Below are 22,099 nucleotides of genomic sequence, written 5' to 3'. Positions count from 1 at the left end.
AAAAATCATGACAGACCCCACAGAAATACAAAGAATTATTAGAGAATACTATGAAAACCTATATGCTAACAAGCTGGGAAACCTAGGAGAAATGGACAACTTCCTAGAAAAATACAACCTTCCAAGACTGACCCAGAAAGAAACAGAAAATCTAAACAGACCAATTACCAGCAACAAAATTGAAGTGGTAATCAAAAAACTACCAAAGAACAAAACCCCCGGGCCAGATGGATTTACCTCGAATTTTATCAGACATACAGGGAAGACATAATACCCATTCTCCTTAAAGTTTTCCAAAAAATAGAGGAGGAGGGGATACTCCCAAACTCATTCTATGAAGCTAACATCACCCTAATACCAAAACCAGGCAAAGACCCCACCAAAAAAGAAAACTACAGACAATTATCCCTGATGAACGTAGATGCAAAAATACTCAACAAAATATTAGCAAACCAAATTCAAAAACACATCAAAAGGATCATACACCATGACCAAGTGGGATTCATCCCAGGGATGCAAGGATGGTACAACATTCGAAAGTCCATCAACATCATCCACCACATCAACAAAAAGAAAGACAAAAACCACATGATCATCTCCATAGATGCTGAAAAAGCATTTGACAAAGTTCAACATCCATTCATGATAAAAACTCTCAGCAAAATGGGAATAGAGGGCAAGTACCTCAACATAATAAAGGCCATCTATGATAAAACCACAGATAACAGTATACTGAACAGCGAGAAGGTGAAAGCATTTCCTCTGAGATTGGGAACTAGACAGGGATGCCCACTCTCTCCACTGTTATTTAACATAGTACTGGAGGTCCTAGCCATGGCAATCAGACAAAACAAAGAAAGACAAGGAATCCAGATTGGTAAAGAAGAAGTTAAACTGTCACTATTTGCCGATGACGTGATACTGTACATAAAAAACCCTAAAGACTCCACCCCAAAACTACTAGAACTGATATCGGAATACAGCAAAGTTGCAGGATACAAAATCAACACACAGAAATCTGTGGCTTTCCTATATACTAACAATGAACCAACAGAAAGAGAAATCAGGAAAACAACTCCATTCACAATTGCATCAAAAAAAATAAAATACCTAGGAATAAACCTAACCAAAGAAGTGAAAGACTTATACTCTGAAAACTACAAGTCACTCTTAAGAGAAATTAAAGGGGACACTAACAGATGGAAACTCATCCCATGCTCGTGGCTAGGAAGAATTAATATCGTCAACATGGCCATCCTGCCCAAAGCAATATACAGATTTGATGCAATCCCTATGAAACTACCAGCAACATTCTTCAATGAGCTGGAACAAATAATTCAAAAATTCATATGGAAACACCAAAGACCCCGAATAGCCAAAACAATCCTGAGAAAGAAGAATAAAGTAGGGGGGATCTCACTCCCCAACTTCAAGCTCTACTATAAAGCCATAGTAATCAAGAAAATTTGGTACTGGCACAAGAACAGAGCCACAGACCAGTGGAACAGATGAGAGACTCCAGACATTAACCCAAACATATATGGTCAATTAATATTTGATAAAGGAGCCATGGATATACAATGGGGAAATGATGGTCTCTTCAACAGATGGTGCTGGCAAAACTGGACAGCTACATGTAGGAGAATGAAACTGGACCATTGTCGAACCCCATACACAAAAGTAAATTCAAAATGGATCAAAGACCTGAATGTAAGTCATGAAACCATAAAACTCTTAGAAAAAAACATAGGCAAAAACCTCTTAGACATAAACATGAGTGACCTCTTCTTGAACATATCTCCCCCGGCAAGGAAAACAACAGCAGAAATGAGTAAGTGGGACTATATTAAGCTGAAAAGCTTCTGTACAGCAAAAGACACCATCAATAGAACAAGAAGGATCCCTACAGTATGGGAGAAGGTATTTGAAAATGACACATCTGATAAAGGCTTGACGTCCAGAATATATAAAGAGCTCACATGCCTCAACAAACAAAAAACAAATAACCCAATTAAAAAACGGGCAGAGAAACTGAACAGACAGTTCTCCAAAAAAGAAATACAAATTGGCAACAGACACATGAAAAGATGCTCCACATCGCTAATTATCAGAGAAATGCAAATTAAAACTACAATGAGGTATCACCTCACACCAGTAAGGATGGCTGCCATCCAAAAGACAAACAACAACAAATGTTGGCGAGGCTGTGGAGAAAGGGGAACCCTCCTACACTGCTGGTGGGAATGTAAGTTAGTTCAACCATTGTGGAAAGCAGTATGGAGGTACATCAAAATGCTCAAAACAGACTTACCATTTGACCCAGGAATTCCACTCCTAGGAATTTACCCTAAGAATGCAGCAATCAAGTTTGAGAAAGACAGATGCACCCCTATGTTTATTGCAGCACTATTTACAATAGCCAAGAATTGGAAGCAACCTAAATGTCCATCAATAGATGAATGGATAAAGAAGATGTGGTACATATACACAATGGAATACTACTCAGCTATAAGAAAAGGGCAAATCCAATCATTTGCAGCAACATGGATGGAGCTGGAGGGTATTATGCTCAGTGAAACAAGCCAAGCGGAGAAAGAGAAATACCAAATGATTTCACTTATCTGTGGAATATAAGAACAAAGGAAAAACTGAAGGAACAAAACAGCAGCAGAATCACAGAACTCAAGAATGGACTAACAGGTACCAAAGGGAAAGGGACTGGGGAGGATGGGTGGGTAGGGAGGGATAAGGGGGGGAGAAGTAGGGGGGTATTAAGATTAACATGCATGGGGGGGTAGGAGAAAAGGGAGGGCTGTACAACACAGAGAAGGCAAGTAGTGATTCTACAACATTTTGCTATGCTGATGGACAGTGACTGTAAAGGGGTTTATAGGGGAGACCTGGTATAGGGGAGAGCCTAGTAAACATAATATTCGTCAGGTAAGTGTAGATTAGTGATAGCAAAAAAAAAAAAAAGGGCAGTTCCTGTGTGGTAACCTCCAACGAGTTCTACACAAGGGTATAAAGGGCATATAAAAGTGTAGGCAAAGGGTCTGTTTGTGTTTATACAGAGGATCAAAGCCTAATTGGGCTACCCCGAAAATGAACTAAGATACGATATGAAAAAGAACTTCCAACATCTGCACCCTCTGGAAGACTCATGCCAGAAGATGATCATCAAAAAACCCCAACAAAGATCCACGCACTGCTACAGCTGTAGATGCACTCATCCCACCAGTTCCTGGACTTGCCATGGGAATGAGGAAGGAGATATCTAAGCTGGCCTGTGCATACAGTAAAACAACAAATTTGACTGGATCTATACTGTTGGAACTCAACCAAGAATTTGGAGAAGTGCAAATTGTAGCGCTCCAAAATCTTACAACTACAGACTATTTACTGTTAAAAGAACATATGGCATGTGAACAGTGCCCAGGAATGGGTTGTTTTAATTTGTCTGATTTTTCTCAAACTATTCAAATTCAGTTAGATAATAACCATCATATCATTGATAAGTTTTCACAAATGCCTAGGGTGCCTAACTGGTTTTCTTGGTTTCACTGGAGATGGCTGGTAATTACAGATATGCTTTGGTTATGTAACTATACTCCTATTATGTTAATGTGTGTGCGCAATTTAAGTAGTAGCTTAAAATCTATACATGCTGAAGTTACTCTACAAGAAGATATGTCAAAGAAATAATCAATCCTCCCATGTTTTCTCCCGCCTGCTACTTCTATAGCTTTTCTTCTTCCTTCCTAATTACAACGAAATCTTAAATAGAATTCGTGCCTCATATCAAATTTACCGAGTATCATAACTCCTCCAAGTGGTAAAGATACCTCAAGACAAATGCTGGGCATAGAAGCCACAGGGCATAAATATGCAAAGAAATAAAAAGCTAACCATTTCAAACAATAAGGCTTCTCTCTCACTTACCAACTTAACATTTCCCTGTATGGCCCCAGAAGATGACTGGTTAGCCAGAGACGGGTAAGATTCCTCAAGGGAGGAACAACCTAAGACAGGCACAGTCGCAGGGGGGTCATCAGGTGAGAAATTGGGGATCAACAGAGGTGAGGCTTAGAACCTCACCCCCCCTGTTCTGAGAGAAATCTTCTGCATACGTGGATGTTTTATTGCCCTTGTCTAGCTTGGATTAACACATAGTCTACAGGCACACACCTGATCATCTACATTTGCTCTCTTACAACACTAAACTATGTTTTCTACCTTTATGTTGTATCTACCTACCACTTCAGCATCTTATTAAAAATAATAAAGAGAGAAATGTGGTATCCACATATAAATCAAGTATAAAAATCAAATGTGTATTCATATTTGAACTGTTTATAGTTCACAATGCATGAGCAAAACCAAAAGTTTCTGTGATGACTGCCCTTGTACTGTTCACCATGTAACTTATTCACTATGTAAGAATTTGTTCTCCATGTAAGAACTTGTTCGTTATGCTTCAGAAGACTGGAGACTGACGAAAATTAGGCTTGGGGTGGATTAATGATTGTGCATTGAGCATTGACTCCCCTATACAGAATTTTATTGTTGTTAACAACCATTTGATCAATAAATATGAGAGATGCCCTAACAACAACAACCAAGAAAAAGTACACACTTCCAATTGTAAAATAAATAAGTAACCGGGATGTAATGTATAGCATAAGGAATATAGTCAAAATATTGTAACAACTTGGTATGGTGATAGCTGGTACTTAGAATTATCATGTATATAAATGTTGAATCACTGTGTTGTACACCTGAAACTAATGTAATGTAATACTGTGTGTCAACTACCCTTCAATAAAAAATAATTATCTAAAAAAAAAAAAAAAAGAATGGACTAACAGGTACCAAAGGGAAAGGGACTGGGGAGGATGGGTGGGTAGGGAGGGATAAGGGGAGGGAGAAGTAGGGGGATATTAAGATTAGCATGCATGGGGGTGTGGGAGAAAAGGGAGGGCTGTACAACACAGAGAAGGCAAGTAGTGATTCTACAACATTTTGCTATGCTGATGGACAGTGACTGTAAAGGGGTTTATAGGGGGGACCTGGTATAGGGGAGAGCCTAGTAAACATAATATTCATCATGTAAGTGTAGATTAGTGATACCAAAAAAATAAAAGGGCAGTTCCTGTGTGGTAAACTCCAATGAGTTCTACACAAGGGTATAAAGGGCATATAAAAGTGTAGGCAAAGGGTCTGTTTGTGTTTATACAGAGGATCAAAGCCTAATTTGGCTACCCCGAAAATGAACTAAGAAACGATATGAAAGAGAACTTCCAACATCAGCACTCTCGGGAAGACTCATGCCAGAAGATGATCATCAAAAAACCCCAACAAAGATCCACGCACTGCTACAGCTGTAGATGCACTCATCCCACCAGCTCCTGGACTTGCCATGGGAATGAAGGAGATATCTAAGCTGGCCTGTGCATACAGTAAAACAACAAATTTGACTGGATCTATACTGTTGGAACTCAACCAAGAATTAGGAGAAGTGCAAATTGTAGTGCTCCAAACTCTTATAACTACAGACTATTTACTGTTAAAAGAACATATGGCATGTGAACAGTCCCCAGGAATGGGTTGTTTTAATTTGTCTGATTTCTCTCAGACTGTTCAAGTTCAGTTGGACAATATCCACCATATCATAGATAAGTTTTCACAAATGCCTAAGGTGCCTTAATGGTTTTCTTGGTTTCACTGGAGATGGCTGGTAATTACAGGTATGCTTTGGTTATGTAACTATACTCCTATTATGTTAATGTGTGTGCGCAATTTAAGTAGTAGCTTAAAACCTATATATGCTGAAGTTACTCTACAAGAAGATATGTCAAAGAAATAATCAATCTTCCCATGTTTTCTCCCGCCTGCTACTTCTATAGCTTTTCTTCTTCCTTCCTAATTACAACCCTTAAATAGAATTCGTGCCTCATATCAAATTTACCGAGTATCATAACTCCTCCAAGTGGTAAAGATACCTCAAGACAAATGCTGGGCATAGAAGCCACAGGGCATAAATATGCAAAGAAGTAAAAAGCTAACCTTTTCAAACAATAAGGCTTCTCTCTCACTTACCAACTCTACATTTCCCTGTATGGCCCCGGAAGATGACTGGTTAGCCAGAGACGGGTAAGATTCCTCAAGGGAGGAACAACCTAAGACAGGCACAGTCGCAGGGGGGTCATCAGGTTAGAAATTGGGGATCAACAGAGGTGAGGCTTAGAACCTCACCCCCCCTGTTCTGAGAGAAATCTTCTGCATACGTGGATGTTTTATTGCCCTGGTCTAGCTTGGATTAACACATAGTCTACAGGCACACACCTGATCATCTACATGTGCTCTCTTACAACACTAAACTATGTTTTCTACCTTTATCTTGTATCTACCTACCACTTCAGCATTTTATTTAAAATAATAATAATAAAGAGAGAGATGTGGTATCCACATATAAATCAAGTATAAAAACCAAATGAGTATTCATCTTTGAACTGACTGTTTATAGTTCATAATGCATGAGCAAAACCAAAAGTTTCTGTGATGACTGCTCTTGTACTGTTCACTATGTAACTTATTCATTATGTAAGAATTTGTTCTCCATGTAAGAACTTGTTTGTTATGGCTCAGAAGATTGGAGACTGATGAAAATTAGGCTTGGGGTGGATTAATGATTGTGCATTGAGCATTGACTCCCCTATACAGAATTTTATTGTCGTTAACAACCATTTGATCAATAAATATGAGAGATGTCTCACAAAAAAAAAAAAAAAAAGAAGGACAGACTTCCAATGGTAAAATAAATAAGTAACCGGGATGTAATGTATAGCATAAGCAATATAGTCAAGATATTGTAACAGCTTGGTAGGGTGATAGCTGGATCCTAGAATTATGTATATAAATGTTTTATCACTGTGTTGTACACTTGAAACTAATGTAATGTAATACTGTGCGTCAACTACCTTTCAATAAAAAATAATTATCTTAAAAAAAAAAAAAATAGAAAAGAAATCCAGAGAACAAGCCCATCTGCCTAGACACATCCTGCATAGCTCTCCTTCTGAGACCTTACTGCTTCCCCAGGATCGACCAGAAGTAGGAAAGATCTTTTTGCTCTCAGACTTCCATGCTGGTTCAAACCTACAGGGCTTCACATATGTCCCTATGCTTGGAAAACGCCTCCATCTTTCTTTATCTGTCTAATTTCTACACATCCTTCAAAACCCAGACATCCTTGGTATCCTCCCCTTATCCTTCATCTACTATTCATGGCCACTTTTTCAGCATTCTTCCCACAGAACCCTAATTATCTGTTTACACCTCTGTAAATTCCTCCAGCTCATGTCCAGGAACATATCTGCATGGGCTTTGCATTGCCTTCCCAGCACAGTTTCTAGCAAACATCAGGGACACAATTTGTTAGATGACTCCAAAATGCATGAAAAAATCCCTAAGTTCACAGCTGCATCAGAGGGTTTTCACAAATAAAAAATCTCCAACACTGCAAAAATCAATCCAGAAATTGAGGAAATGAAATGTTCACAAAAATAAAGATGCTGTGAATGCAACTGTATAAATGGGAAGCCTCTTCTTTCTAAGGAGACTAATTGCCCCCAGTGGGCTGACAGCAAATAATGAGTAATGAAGGATGCCAGAATTATTTATAAAGCTTTGGCTCCAGTAGCTTTGATAAATTTATCGTGAAATGCTCCACAGAACCTCAACTCCAGTGGAAGCTTATTGCTTCTGTGATCACAACTTGAGATGTGTTTAAGTTTCTGCCTCAGGCTGGGTGTCAGAAACACAAAAAACGTCTTTTTGTGTATGTGTGGGTAAGAAAAGTCATCAAAGATTTGGAAAACTAGAGAGCTGACTGTTTGGAAACATATCTTATCAGGGACTTTAAATCTTTGAAACATCTACTACAAATCTCCACTCAGTTTTCCTCCCCACAACTCCTGTGTATAAAGACAAGACACACATGGAGAATTGCTTTTGTGAATTTAAATACAGGCTTCCAACCTAGAAATTAGCTAGACATTAGGGATTCCTGGGCATAAACTCATAAAATCTCTGAGTGGAAACCTGAGCTCCACCCAAGATGCATTATCCCAGAGATCTCTCTGATCCATCTGCCCTCCCCCACCTTGCTACCACCCCCTGCCTTCCAGGGCTTTCCTTAAATGTATGAAGTGTCTTTAGTCAGTAAGTTGAGGGAAGAGGGTGAAGGAAGCCAGGTGGAGGTCATGGTCATCTGAGCAGCTCTGACCCCTCTCCGGGCAGCTCTGGGCAGACCTAAGTGTCAACAGACCTGAAAGTAACATCTCTCCATAAATTCATGGAAAACAGCATCTTGCTAATTTGTGATTCTCTTCTACTCTTAAAAATATGGAACTTGGCTCTATGAATCATGAAGCTTCCAGTATACAGGCAAGAGGGAAAAAGGAAAGGAAATCTGAGCAGTTTTATGCTCTGGATGCCTGTTTGGTAGAATGTTAGCCCAGGACTCCACCGGCCTCTATTTCAGAGGATGCTTCACTGTGCTGACCATCAGGCTGCCAGGAAATCTGAGACCCAGTCTCTCCATTCTCAGACTTTACCAAGGAAGTGAGGACCCTCTGCTAGATCAAGAGTATAGAAAGAGATAGGAATTGAGGAGGAAGCCTTGCTAAAACACTGTGCTGGACCCTCAGGGGTTGGGTGGAGTTTCTGGTCTGGAGACAGTGGGCTTCCATGGGAACATCCAGGGACTTCTTTTGGGTTCTCTGCAGCTACAGGAGCAACATGGCCCAGAGTCATACTCCCACCCAGGAAACCAAGGACGTGCACGTGTCTCCTGTGGACGAGACATGGGCCATGCTAAGTCCTGCTCAAGGACAAACCCCCCCCCAAGGAGAGAGCAATGGGAAGTGGCACCCTGACGGTGGCACTCCAGGCCAACTTCTACTATCCTGCCTCCATCCGCTTAACCATGGGGTTGGGGGGTCTCAACGTGGCTTGCAAGTCGGGGGAGACAAGTGGGGCAAAAGCAGAAGGTGCCTCCCTCCTGCCTCAAGGGAGACAGCTGCCAACTACAGACCTTAGCATGGAAAGAAGTCTTACCTTTGAGGGATGTATTAATCATGGCTTTTTACTTTGTACGTTTAGTGCTTTGGCATTTTCGGGCTTTGCTGGCCCTGGAGGAACTGCACCTCCCAGGGTTAGTTAATTCTTACAGATGTCTGATCGTATGCAAATCAACCAATCCTGAGCCCCTATGTCAACCACCTTCTATAGCGGTCTCTCATACGGCCACTACGCAGCAGACCTGATCACCCCAGGACTGGGTACCAGGCCACCAGGCACAGTCCCGGAGCCCGCTGAAATGATTCAGACTAGCTTGACCCAAACCTGCTTGTGCAGCCTCAAGGAAACTGCACTAATGGCTTTTGCCCACATTTCCCTCCCTCCCTTTTCCTGACCCCTGTGCTTCCCTGTGTGGCTCCCCGTGGCCTGGTGTGTCCCCTTCCCTTGGGATCCATGAGTATAAAAAAATATCTTTCAAATGGTAGTCATGTCCCCCACTATCTGTTGACCTCACCATATCTGAATAATAATAAAACCTATATTTTAAAACCAGTGGAGAGAAAAGCACTGATTAATACCCTCAACTGGATTGTGTTCTCACTATTAACTAAATATGACCATAAGACTGTCTATTGTTTAACACTGAGTAGGAAACAAATTATTCACATTTCTGCTCAAAGGCTGGGGAAAGTTACTCCCCAAAAAGTGTTGAAAGGATCATCTGAGACAAAAAAATAAGGTTGCACTTTGATTATATGAGCTGCACTTCATTTATTCAATATACCAGCTTCAACTGTATCTTAAATCATTATTATTATTCACAGCCTGGCATGTTAGTGCACACTAAAGGAGAAAGCAGTACAGATGAGACCTCTCCACAGGCTTCGGAGTAAGGGACTTTGCAAACCATAATCACCCATGTGACATTCTTGTTATTCTGTGCTCACTTGAATGTGCACATGTGGTAGAAAATGAAAGTGAGTCTTGGGTATGAGGAAAGGGGTCAGGCCTGTTCAACCTGAATACTCTGAGAAAAATAAAAGCAGTCAGATCCAAGAGCAGACATTGATTTGTCACTGGAAATGTGGAAAAGGACTCCAGAGAGATGGAAATCTGACAGAGGCATCCTGGTGAGGGGCAGCGAGAGCTTGGGTTATGGGAACTGTTTGAAATAACGTGAGAAATGTAAAACCAGGCAACCTTACAAGGTGCCAATCAGAGGTCAGAAATGTGGAGCAATGTTTACAACAACCATGCAGAGGAAACCAAACTGAACGAGGCCCCAGGGTGGACTTGCAAACAACCTGTTCCAAAAGTACTGACCTCCTGACAAGAACACCAGGAGATGGGAATTTACATGGGCTCCTCAGTCCCCACCGCTGGAAACATAAGGCCAGAAGCAGAACAGACTGTGTGTGACAAGACAGAGCTCCTGGGGTCCCTTCAGTGTTTCTCAAACTTTAGGAGCATGAGAATCAGGTGGGTAGCTTTTTGCTGTGCTGATTCCAAGGTTCCACTCCAAGAGATACTGATCCAGCAGGTCTGGGATGAGGTCCAGGAACCAGCATTTATTAAGCACCTACATGCCCCAAATACACTTTAAGAAACACTCCTTCAGCTAGTATGATAGACTGGTACCCACACATTGACTGTCCCTGAGAAGCTTCTGATTTTACTCCACACCAACCCTAATGCCTGAGCAGCACTGCCTCACAGCCCCCTCCCCATCACTACACACACACCCCACAAAGAAAAGTCCTTTGTGAGCAGTAAAGATTTACTTAAGATATCATGGAAGTTTTCAAAGGGAGGTTACACTGTAGGACATGTAGCATTTCACAGCAAACTTCCTTTGGAGATCTCACCCCAAACTCTGCCTCTCTTCTTGAGCACCAGCCATGCTCTGTCTCTCTTCTGATCTTTCTCCAAAGCTATAAATTTCTCCTGGTCTCCTCTCTACCTCAGATGATGCAAGTCTTTGCCAAATTTAATTCTGCCCCCACTCAACTAACTTTGAAAGCTCATATTTGGCAAACAAAATGACCTCCAGCCACTAGGATCCACACCCTACCCTTTTGAAGACAGGTTATAAGTAATAGTCCTTTTGTAGTAACCACAGCAAGGACAGGGTCCCTCTGTGATGAGGCGTCAACAAGAAAGGAGGCAGGAAGAACTGGCAGCCAGCCATGCCAGGAGATGCAAAGATCTGGAAATTATATGGGTATGAGAAGGCCAGTGGGCCATCCGGAAAGTGCAAATCAAAACCACAATGAGATACCACTTCAGACCCACTGGGATGACTAGAATCAAAAAGTCAGATACTAACAACTGTTGACAAAAGCGTGGAGAAAATAAAACTCTCATATACTGCTACTGGTAAGAATGTAAAATGGTACAACTTTGGAAATTTGCCTGGCTGTTCTTCCAAAAGCTAAACAGAGTTATTACATGACCCAGCAATTCCACACCTAAGTATATACCCAAGAGAAAGAAAACACGCATTCATATGAAATCTTGTGTGTGAATATTCACAGCAGCATCACTCACAGGGAAAAGTGAAAGAAAGTCTGATGTCCATCGGCTGATGAGTGGATGAACAAGATGCGGGCAGATCCACACACAGCAGATGGCATTCAGTGTGATATCATTCAGCAATATAAGGGAATGAGTCGTTGATAGATGCTACCTTAAAAACCTTAAAAACAGTGCACCAAGTGAACAAAGCCAGTCACAAAAGACCTCATATGATTCCATATATGTGAAATGTCCAGATAGGCAAATGTTTGAGTGATTGCCTAGGTTGCCTAGGGTTCAGAGAACCCGGGGGAAATGAGGACTGACTGCTAAAGGATTCAGGAGTGCAGAGAATGTCTTAAAACCAATTACGGTGGTGGGTACATAACTCTGTGACTATGAAAAAACTATCGGGGAGAGGAGATCGGAAGATGGCGGCATGAGTAGAGCAGCGGAAATCTCCTCCCAAAACCACATATATCTATGAAAATATAACAAAGACAACTCTTCCTAGAATAAAGACCAGAGGACACAGGACAATATCAAGACCACATCCGCACCTGAGAGAACCCAGCACCTCACGAAGGGGGTAAGATACAAGCCCCAGCCCAGTGGGAGCCGAGCGCCCATCCCCCCAACTCCAGGAGGGAGAAGAATAGGCAGAGCGGGAGGGAGACGGAGCCAGGACTGCCAAACACCCAGACCCAGCCATCCGGGCCAGAGTGCAGACACAGTGCATGCGCAGGGGACCCTGGATACTAAGGAAACAGGGCAGCAAGAACAGTGAGCGGGCACCGGAGGCCGGGCGCCGGAGGACATAAGAAAAGCTAACAACCAATTTTTTTTTGCTGTTTTGTTTTGGCAAGTGCTTTTTGGAAGTCTTAAAGGGATAGGGACCCAAATACTAGGGAAACAGGGCAGCAAGAACAGTGAGCGGGCACCGGAGGCCTGGCGCCGGATGACACCACAAAAGCGAGTGACCATTTTTTTTTTTTTTTTTTTGCTCTTTTGTTTTGGCGAGCGCTTTTTGGAAATCTTAAAGGGATAGGGACCCCAATACTAGGGAAACAGGGCAGCAAGACCGGTGAGCAGATGCCTGAGGCCGGCACCGGAGAATAAAGAAAAACGAGCAGCCACCTTTTTTTTTTTTTTAATAAAAAAATTTTTTTTTTGTGGTTGATGTTTTGTTTTGGCGAGTGCTTTTTGGAAGTCTTAAAGGGGCAGGGCGGGACACTTAATCCAGAGGTAGGGAATCTGGGGATCTCTGGGCACCCTAACCCCTGGGCTGCAGGGAGCAGGGAGGCCCCTTATGGAGATAAATAGCCTCCCAGCAGCTCCTGCTCCAACGCGACTCCACCACTTTGGAGCAGCTGCCCGAGCCAGGCCACGCCCACAGCAACAGCAGAGATTAACTCCATAGCAGCTGGGCAGGAAGCAGAAAACCTGTCTGTGCGCAGCTGCCCAGCACAAGCCACTAGAGGTCGCTGTTCTCCCAGGAGAGGAGGGCCACAAACCAACAAGAAAGGAAGTCCTTCCAGCCGTCACTCGTCCCAGTTCTGCAGACTATTCCTATCACCATGAAAAGGCAAAGCTACAAGCAGACAAAGATCACAGAGACAACACCAGAGAAGGAGACAGACCTAACCAGTCTTCCTGAAAAAGAATTCAAAATAAGAATCATAAACATGCTGAAAGAGATGCAGAGAGATACACAAAGAAATGGGATGAAGTCCAGAGGGAGATCACAGATGCCAGAAAGGAGATCGCAGAAATGAAACAAACTCTGGAAGGTTTTATAAGCAGAATGGATAGGATGCAAGAGGCCATTGATGGAATTGAAATCAGAGAACAGGAACGCATAGAAGCTGACATAGAGAGAGATAAAAGGATCTCCAGGAGTGAAACAATATTAAGAGAACTGTGTGACCAATCCAAAAGGAACAATATCCGTATTATAGGCGTCCCAGAAGAAGAAGAGAGAGGAAAAGAGATGGAAAGTATCTTAGAAGAAATAATTGCTGAAAACTTCCCCAAACTGGGGGAGGAAATAATCGAACAGGCCATGGAAATACACAGAACCCCCAACAGAAAGGATCCAAGGAGGACAACACCAAGACACATAATAATTAAAATGGCAAAGATCAAGGACAAGGAAAGAGTTTTAAAGGCAGCTAGAGAGAAAAAGGTCACCTATAAAGAGAAACCCATCAGGCTAACAACAGACCTCTCAACAGAAACCCTACAGGCCAGAAGAGAATGGCATGATACATTTAATAAAATGAAACAGAAGGGCCATGAACCAAGGATACTGTATCTAGCACGACTATCATTCAAATATGATGGTGGGATTAAACAATTCCAAGATAAACAAAAGCTGAGGGAATTTGCTTCCCACAAACCACCTCTACAGAACATCTTACAGGGACTGCTCTAGATGGGAGCACTCCTAGAAAGAGTACAGCACAAACACCCAACATATGAAGAATCGAGGAGGAGGAACAAGAAGGGAGAGAAGAAAAGAATCTCCAGACAGTGTATATAACAGTTCAATAAGCGAGCTAAGTTAGGCAGTAAGGTACAAAAGAGGCTAACCTTGAACCTTTGGTAACCACGAATTTAAAGCCTGCAATGGCAATAAGTACATATCTTTCAATAGTCACCCTCAATGTTAATGGGTTGAATGCACAAATCAAAAGACACAGAGAAACAGAATGGATAAAAAAGCAAGACCCATCTATATGCTGCTTACAAGAAACTCACTTCAAACCCAAAGACATGTACAGACTAAAAGTCAAGGTATGGAAAAACATATTTCAAGCAAACAACAGCGAGAAGAAAGCAGGGGTTGCAGTACTAATATCAGACAAAATAGATTTCAAAACAAAGAAAATAACAAGAGATAAAGAAGGACACTACATAATGATAAAGGGCTCAGTCCAACAGAGGATATAACCATTCTAAATATATATGCACTCAACACAGGAGCACCAGCATATGTGAAACAAATACTAACAGAACTAAAGGGGGAAATAGACTGCAATGTATTCATTCTAGGAGACATCAACACACCACTCACATCAAAGGATAGATCCACCGGGCAGAAAATAAGTAAGGACACGGAAGCACTGAACAACACAGTAGAGCAGATGGACCTAATAGACATTTATAGAAATCTACATCCAAAAGCAACAGGATATACATTCTTCTCAAGTGCACATGGAACATTCTCCAGAATAGACCACATACTAGGCCACAAAAAGAGCCTCAGAAAATTCCAAAAGTTTGAAATCATACCAACCAACTTTTCAGACCACAAAGGCATAAAACTAGAAATAAACTGTACAAAGAAAGCAAAGAGGCTCACAAACACATGGAGGCTTAACAACACGCTCCTAAATAATCAATGGATCAATGACCAAATCAAAATGGAGATCCAGCAATATATGGAAACAAATGACAACAACAACACTAAGCCACAACTTCTGTGGGACACAGCAAAAGCAGTCTTAAGAGGAAAGTATATAGCAATCCAAGCATATTTTAAAAAGGAAGAACAATCCCAAATGAATGGTTTAATGTCACAATTATCAAAATTGGAAAAAGAAGAACAGATGAGGCCTAAGGTCAGCAGAAGGAGGGACATAATAAAGATCAGAGAAGAAATAAATAAAATTGAGAACAATAAAACAATAGCAACAATCAATGAAACCAAGAGCTGGTTCTTCGAGAAAATAAACAAAATAGATAAACCTCTAGCCAGACTTATTAAGAAGAAAAGAGAGTCAACACAAATCAACAGTATCAGAAACGAGAAAGGAAAAATCACAACAGGCCCCACAGAAATACAAAGAATTATTAGAGAATACTATGAAAACCTATATGCTAACAAGCTGGGAAACCTAGGAGAAATGGACAACTTCCTAGAAAAATACAACCTTCCAAGACTGACCCAGAAAGAAACAGAAAATCTAAACAGACCAATTACCAGCAACAAAATTGAAGCGGTAATCAAAAAACTACCAAAGAACAAAACCCCCGGGCCAGATGGATTTACCTCGAATTTTATCAGACATACAGGGAAGACATAATACCCATTCTCCTTAAAGTTTTCCAAAAAATAGAGGAGGAGGGGATACTCCCAAACTCATTCTATGAAGCTAACATCACCCTAATACCAAAACCAGGCAAAGACCCCACCAAAAAAGAAAACTAAAGACCAATATCCCTGATGAACATAGATGCAAAAATACTCAACAAAATATTAGCAAACCGAATTCAAAAACACATCAAAAGGATCATACACCATGACCAAGTGGGATTCATCCCAGGGATGCAAGGATGGTACAACATTCGAATCATGATAAAAACTCTCAGCAAAATGGGAATAGAGGGCAAGTACCTCAACATAATAAAGGCCATCTATGATAAAACCACAGCCAACATTATATTGAACAGTGAGAAGTTGAAAGCATTTCCTCTGAGATCGGGAACTAAACAGGGATGCCCACTCTCTCCACTGTTATTTAACATAGTACTGGAGGTCCTAGCCACGGCAATCAGACAAAACAAAAAAATACAAGGAATCCAGATTGGTAAAGAAGAAGTTAAACTGTCACTATTTGCAGATGACATAACACTGTACATAAAAAACCCTAAAGACTCCACCCCAAAACTACTAGAACTGATATCGGAATACAGCAAAGTTGCAGGATACAAAATCAACACACAGAAATCTGTGGCTTTCCTATATACTAACAATGAACCAACAGAAAGAGAAATCAAGAAAACAACTCCATTCACAATTGCATCAAAAAAAAAAATACCTAGGAATAAAACTAAGCAAAGAAGTGAAAGACTTATACTCTGAAAACTACAAGTCACTCTTAAGAGAAATTAAAGGGGACACTAACAGATGGAAACTCATCCCATGCTCGTGGCTAGGAAGAATTAATATCGTCAACATGGCCATCCTGCCCAAAGCAATATATAGATTTGATGTAATGCCTATGAAACTACAAGCAACATTCTTCAATGAACTGGAACAAATAATTCCAAAATTCATATGGAAACACCAAAGACCCCGAATAGCCAAAGCAATCCTGAGAAAGAAGAATAAAGTAGGGGGGATCTCAGTCCCCAACTTCAAGCTCTACTATAAAGCTATAGTAATCAAGACAATTTGGTACTGGCACAAGAACAGAGCCACAGACCAATGGAACAGACTAGAGAATCCAGACATTAACCAAGACATATATGGCCAATTAATATTTGATAAAGGAGCCATGGACATACAATGGCGAAATGACAGTCTCTTCAACAGATGGTGCTGGCAAAACTGGACAGCTACATGTAGGAGAATGAAACTGGACCATTGTCTAACCCCATATACAAAAGTAAACTCAAAATGGATCAAAGACCTGAATGTAAGTCATGAAACCATTAAACTCTTGGAAGAAAACATAGGCAAAAACCTCTTAGACATAAACATGAGTGACCTCTTCTTGAACATATCTCCCCGGGCAAGGAAAACAACAGCAAAAATGAGTAAGTGGGACTATATTAAGCTGAAAAGCTTCTGTACAGCAAAAGACACCATCAATAGAACAAAAAGGATCCCTACAGTATGGGAGAATATATTTGAAAATGACACATCTGATAAAGGCTTGACGTCCAGAATATATAAAGAGCTCACACACATCAACAAACAAAAAACAAATAACCCAATTAAAAAATGGGCAGAGGAACTGAGCAGACAGTTCTCCAAAAAAGAAATACAGATGGCCAACAGACACATGAAAAGATGCTCCACATCGCTAATTATCAGAGAAATGCAAATTAAAACTACAATGAGGTATCACCTCACACCAGTAAGGATGGCTGCCATCCAAAAGACAAACAACAACAAATGTTGGTGAGGCTGTAGAGAAAGGGGAACCCTCCTACACTGCTGGTGGGAATGTAAGTAAGTTCAACCATTGTGGAAAGCAGTATGGAGGTACATCAAAATGCTCAAAACAGACTTACCATTTGATCCAGGAATTGCACTCCTAGGAATTTACCCTAAGAATGCAGCAATCAAGTTTGAGAAAGATCAGTGCACCCCTATGCTTATCGCAGCACTATTTACAATAGCCAAGAATTGGAAGCAACCTAAATGTCCATCGATAGATGAATGGATAAAGAAGATGTGGTACATATACACAATGGAATACTACTCAGCCATAAGAAAAGGACAAATCCTACCATTTGTAGCAACATGGATGGAGCTGGAGGGTATTATGCTCAGTGAAACAAGCCAAGTGGAGAAAGAGAAATACCAAATGATTTCACTTATCTGTGGAATATAAGAACAAAGGAAAAACTGAAGGAACAAAACAGCAGCAGAATCACAGAACTCAAGAATGGACTAACAGGTACCAAAGGGAAAGGGACTGGGAAGGATGGGTGGGCAGGGAGGGATAAGCGGGGGGAGAAGTACGGGGGTATTAAGATTAGCATGCATGGGGGGGTGGGAGAAAAGGGAGGGCTGTACAACACAGAGAAGGCAAGTAGTGATTCTACAACATTTTGCTATGCTGATGGACAGTGACTGTAAAGGGGTTTATAGGGGGGACCTGGTATAGGGGAGAGCCTAGTAAACATAATATTCGTCATGTAAGTGTAGATTAGTGATACCAAAAAAAAAAAAAAGGGCAGTTCCTGTGTGGTAATGTCCAATGAGTTCTACACAAGGGTACAAAGGGCATATAAAAGTGTAGGCAAAGGGTCTGTTTGTGTTTATACAGAGGATCAAAGCCTAATTGGGCTACCCCGAAAATGAACTAAGATACAATATGAAAAAGAACTTCCAACATCAGCACTCTCTGGAAGACTCATGCCAGAAGATGATCATCAAAAAACCCCAACAAAGATCCACACACTGCTACAGCTGTAGATGCACTCATCCCACCAGTTCCTGGACTTGCCATGGGAATGAGGAAGGAGATATCTAAGCTGGCCTGTGCATACAGTAAAACAACAAATTTGACTGGATCTATACTGTTGGAACTCAACCAAGAATTAGGAGAAGTGCAAATTGTAGCGCTCCAAAATCTTACAACTACAGACTATTTACTGTTAAAAGAACATAAGGGATGTGAACATTCCCCAGGAATGGGTTGTTTTAATTTGTCTGATTTCTCTCAGACTGTTCAAGTTCAGTTGGACAATATCCACCATATCATAGATAAGTTTTCACAAATGCCTAAGGTGCCTAACTGGTTTTCTTGGTTTCACTGGAGATGGCTGGTAATTACAGGTATGCTTTGGTTATGTAACCATACTCCTATTATGTTAATGTATGTGTGCAATTTAAGTAGTAGCTTAAAACCTATATATGCTGAAGTTACTCTACAAGAAGATATGTCAAAGAAATAATCAATCTTCCCATGTTTTCTTCCGCCTGCTACTTCTATAGCTTTTCTTCTTCCTTCCTAATTACAACCCTTAAATAGAATTCGTGCCTCATATCAAATTTACCGAGTATCATAATTCTTTCAAGTGGTAAAGATTCCTCAAGACAAATGCTGGGCATAGAAGCTACAGGTCATAAATATGCAAAGACATGAAAAGCTAACCTTTTCAAACAATAAGGCTTCTCTCTCACTTACCAACTTTACATTTCCCTGTATGGCCCCAGAAGATGACTGGTTAGCCAGAGACGGGTAAGATTCCTCAAGGGAGGAACAACCTAAGACAGGCACAGTCGCAGGGGGGTCATCAGGTGAGAAATTGGGGATCAACAGAGATGAGGCTTAGAACCTCACCCCCCCTGTTCTGAGAGAAATCTTCTTCTACATACGTGGATGTTTTATTGCCCTTGTCTAGCTTGGATTAACACATAGTCTATAGGCACACACCTGATCATCTACATTTGCTCTCTTACAACACTAAACTATGTTTTGTACCTTTATCTTGTATCTACCTACCACTTCAGCATTTTTTTAAAAATAATAATAAAGAGAGAAATGTGGTATCCACATATAAATCAAGTATAAAAATCAAATGAGTATTCATATTTGAACTGACTGTTTATAGTTCCTAATGCATGAGCAAAACTGAAAGTTTCTGTGATGACTGCCCTTGTACTGTTCACTATGTAACTTATTCATTATGTAAGAATTTGTTCTCCATGTAAGAACTTGTTTGTTATGGCTCAGAAGATTAGAGACTGATGAAAATTAGGCTTGGGGTGGATTAATGATTGTGCATTGAGCATTGACCCCCCTATACAGAATTTTACTGTTGTTACCAACCATTTGATCAATAAATATGAGAGATGCCCTCACAAACAAACAAACAAACAAAAAAGTACACACTTCCAATTGTAAAATAAATAAGTATCCGGGATGTAATGTATAGCATAAGGAATATAGTCAAAATATTGTAACAGCTTGGTATGGTGATAGCTGGTACCTAGAATTATCATGTATATAAATGTTGAATCACTGTGTTGTACACCTGAAACTAATGTAATGTAATACTGTGTGTCAACTACCCTTCAATAAAAAATAATTATCTACAAAAAAAAAAAAAACTATCGATTATGTATTTTAAATAATACGTTCCTAACACATTGTGAATAATGCATGGCATATGAATTAAATCTCATAAAAATAAAAGTATTATTATTTAAAAATAGAGAAAAAGAGGGAGAAAGAAGGCCAGCAGGGCACTTCAGTCTTGGGGCCCCAAGCAGTCCTGGGTTGAGCACCCGCTCCACCATTCAACCAGCGTATGGCTGTGGGTAAATTACTTAACCTCTTGAAGCCTCCATTTCCTTATCTATAAAATAAGGACATAAATCCATACCATATGGGCTTATTTTGAGGACTGAATAAGATCATATGTATGAGCTGCTTAATACACTATTAGAACACAGCAGGTGGGTGCTTATGGTAGTATCAATGACAGCTATGAATGCCATAACTTGCATGGCCTTGGAGATCAGTGTGTTCATTCATTCCATCAGTGAATACACAACGGAGGCTACTCTGCGTCTGACACAGTTCAAGGCACTGGGGATACAGCAGTGAACAGGTTAGAAAGAATCCTGCTTCTCTGGGGCTCACATTCCAGTAGGGGGAGAAATAATAACAGACAAACAGATGTGGCAAATATCAGAGAGGGACAGATGGGCCTCTAGGCCTTCTGAGAGCAGCTCACTTTCAGGTTTTGCATGTTGGCCTTTAAATGAGGTTGTATTTGAACGTACAATCTTCATGTGGGCACAACTTTCTGCCCACTTTATTCCCAAGACTTCTGAGCTCCACCTTGGCATGAATATAGCATTTCAGGCATCAACATTCTTAACAAATTTGATCCTGACATGACTTAAAACAGACCCTTTTCACAAGCCTTGTGAAATTGAATTTCCCAACACTTTCAGTGAAAGCTATGCTTCTTAGCAAACACAGTTCCAACTAGTCATCAAGATTTATGCTGCTAATAGGGCCTCATGTCTTTCTGATTCAGTTTGGATCTTTCAAAAATGCCTTGATTATATTTGGCTCTTCTGAAAATGTCAGTGGCTTTGATTCGGGAAGTGTGAATTCGCAGCAAATTTGCCAAGTGTAGGATGCTTCTCTTTGTCACACATTCACTTTCTTCAGTGACTAAGGCTTATGTCTTACACAAATGGGTACATTTTTAGCCTGGTGGATGAGGAAAAACACTTGCCAGAATTAAATTTCCATTTCCCTTTGTCTTGCAGGTTCTCTGTGCGGTGAAGGTGACATCATGCCCCGTCTCCTGGACGTGCCTGCAGAGGCCCAGCTGCACACCACAAGCTTGCTCAGTAGTCATGCTCAGTCAGCACACAGGGCCATCCCAGCAGCACCTGCCAGAAGGTGTGCTTGGCTGCAGTAAAGCACTTCGCAGCTTTCACAAGTCTCTGCAGCCTCCTCTGCCTTCTCATCTCCATCCTGAGCTCAGGGCAGAAGATGTGTTGGGATTCTCTCATGCGATGCATTTGGTACCGGCTCACAAGACAGATGCGATGACAGTGCCCTCTGGGAATCAGCACAGAGAGCCAACTGCTGTATTTTCTGACAGATGACGGGGAGAAGGATGTGAATGGATCGGATACACCTGTCCTTTAATAGCCTGACAACTGTAACAATGACCACCCCAGGGGCCACAGAAACAAAGAACAGGGTTGGGACAGAAATAATGATGAGACTGTGGGAAGATTTCAGTAAGACGTTCCGTGTTTCTGGGGAGTACTAAGAAATATTATCTGCATTTCCTCAGGTGTCCTGCTTCTTTCCCAGCCCTAACAGCTAAGACATCCCACAGGGACAGGATAGAGAGAACAAGGAAGAACTGAGGGGAACAGAGGGTCTAGGACAGCCTCATGAGCATTGTCACCCCTCGGCCAGTGGTGGCAGAAGGAAAATGCTTGCTCTGCATCCAAGAGAGGCCCCGAGCTAGCCTCTGGGTAAGGTTTCAAAAGTCAAGTGAGGAG

The sequence above is a fragment of the Manis pentadactyla genome, chromosome 1, assembly GCF_030020395.1.
Source record: "Manis pentadactyla isolate mManPen7 chromosome 1, mManPen7.hap1, whole genome shotgun sequence".
In the NCBI taxonomy this organism is placed as follows: Eukaryota; Metazoa; Chordata; class Mammalia; order Pholidota; family Manidae; genus Manis; species Manis pentadactyla.
The sequence above is the reverse complement of the archived record's forward strand: the minus strand, read 5'-3'. Positions refer to the sequence as shown.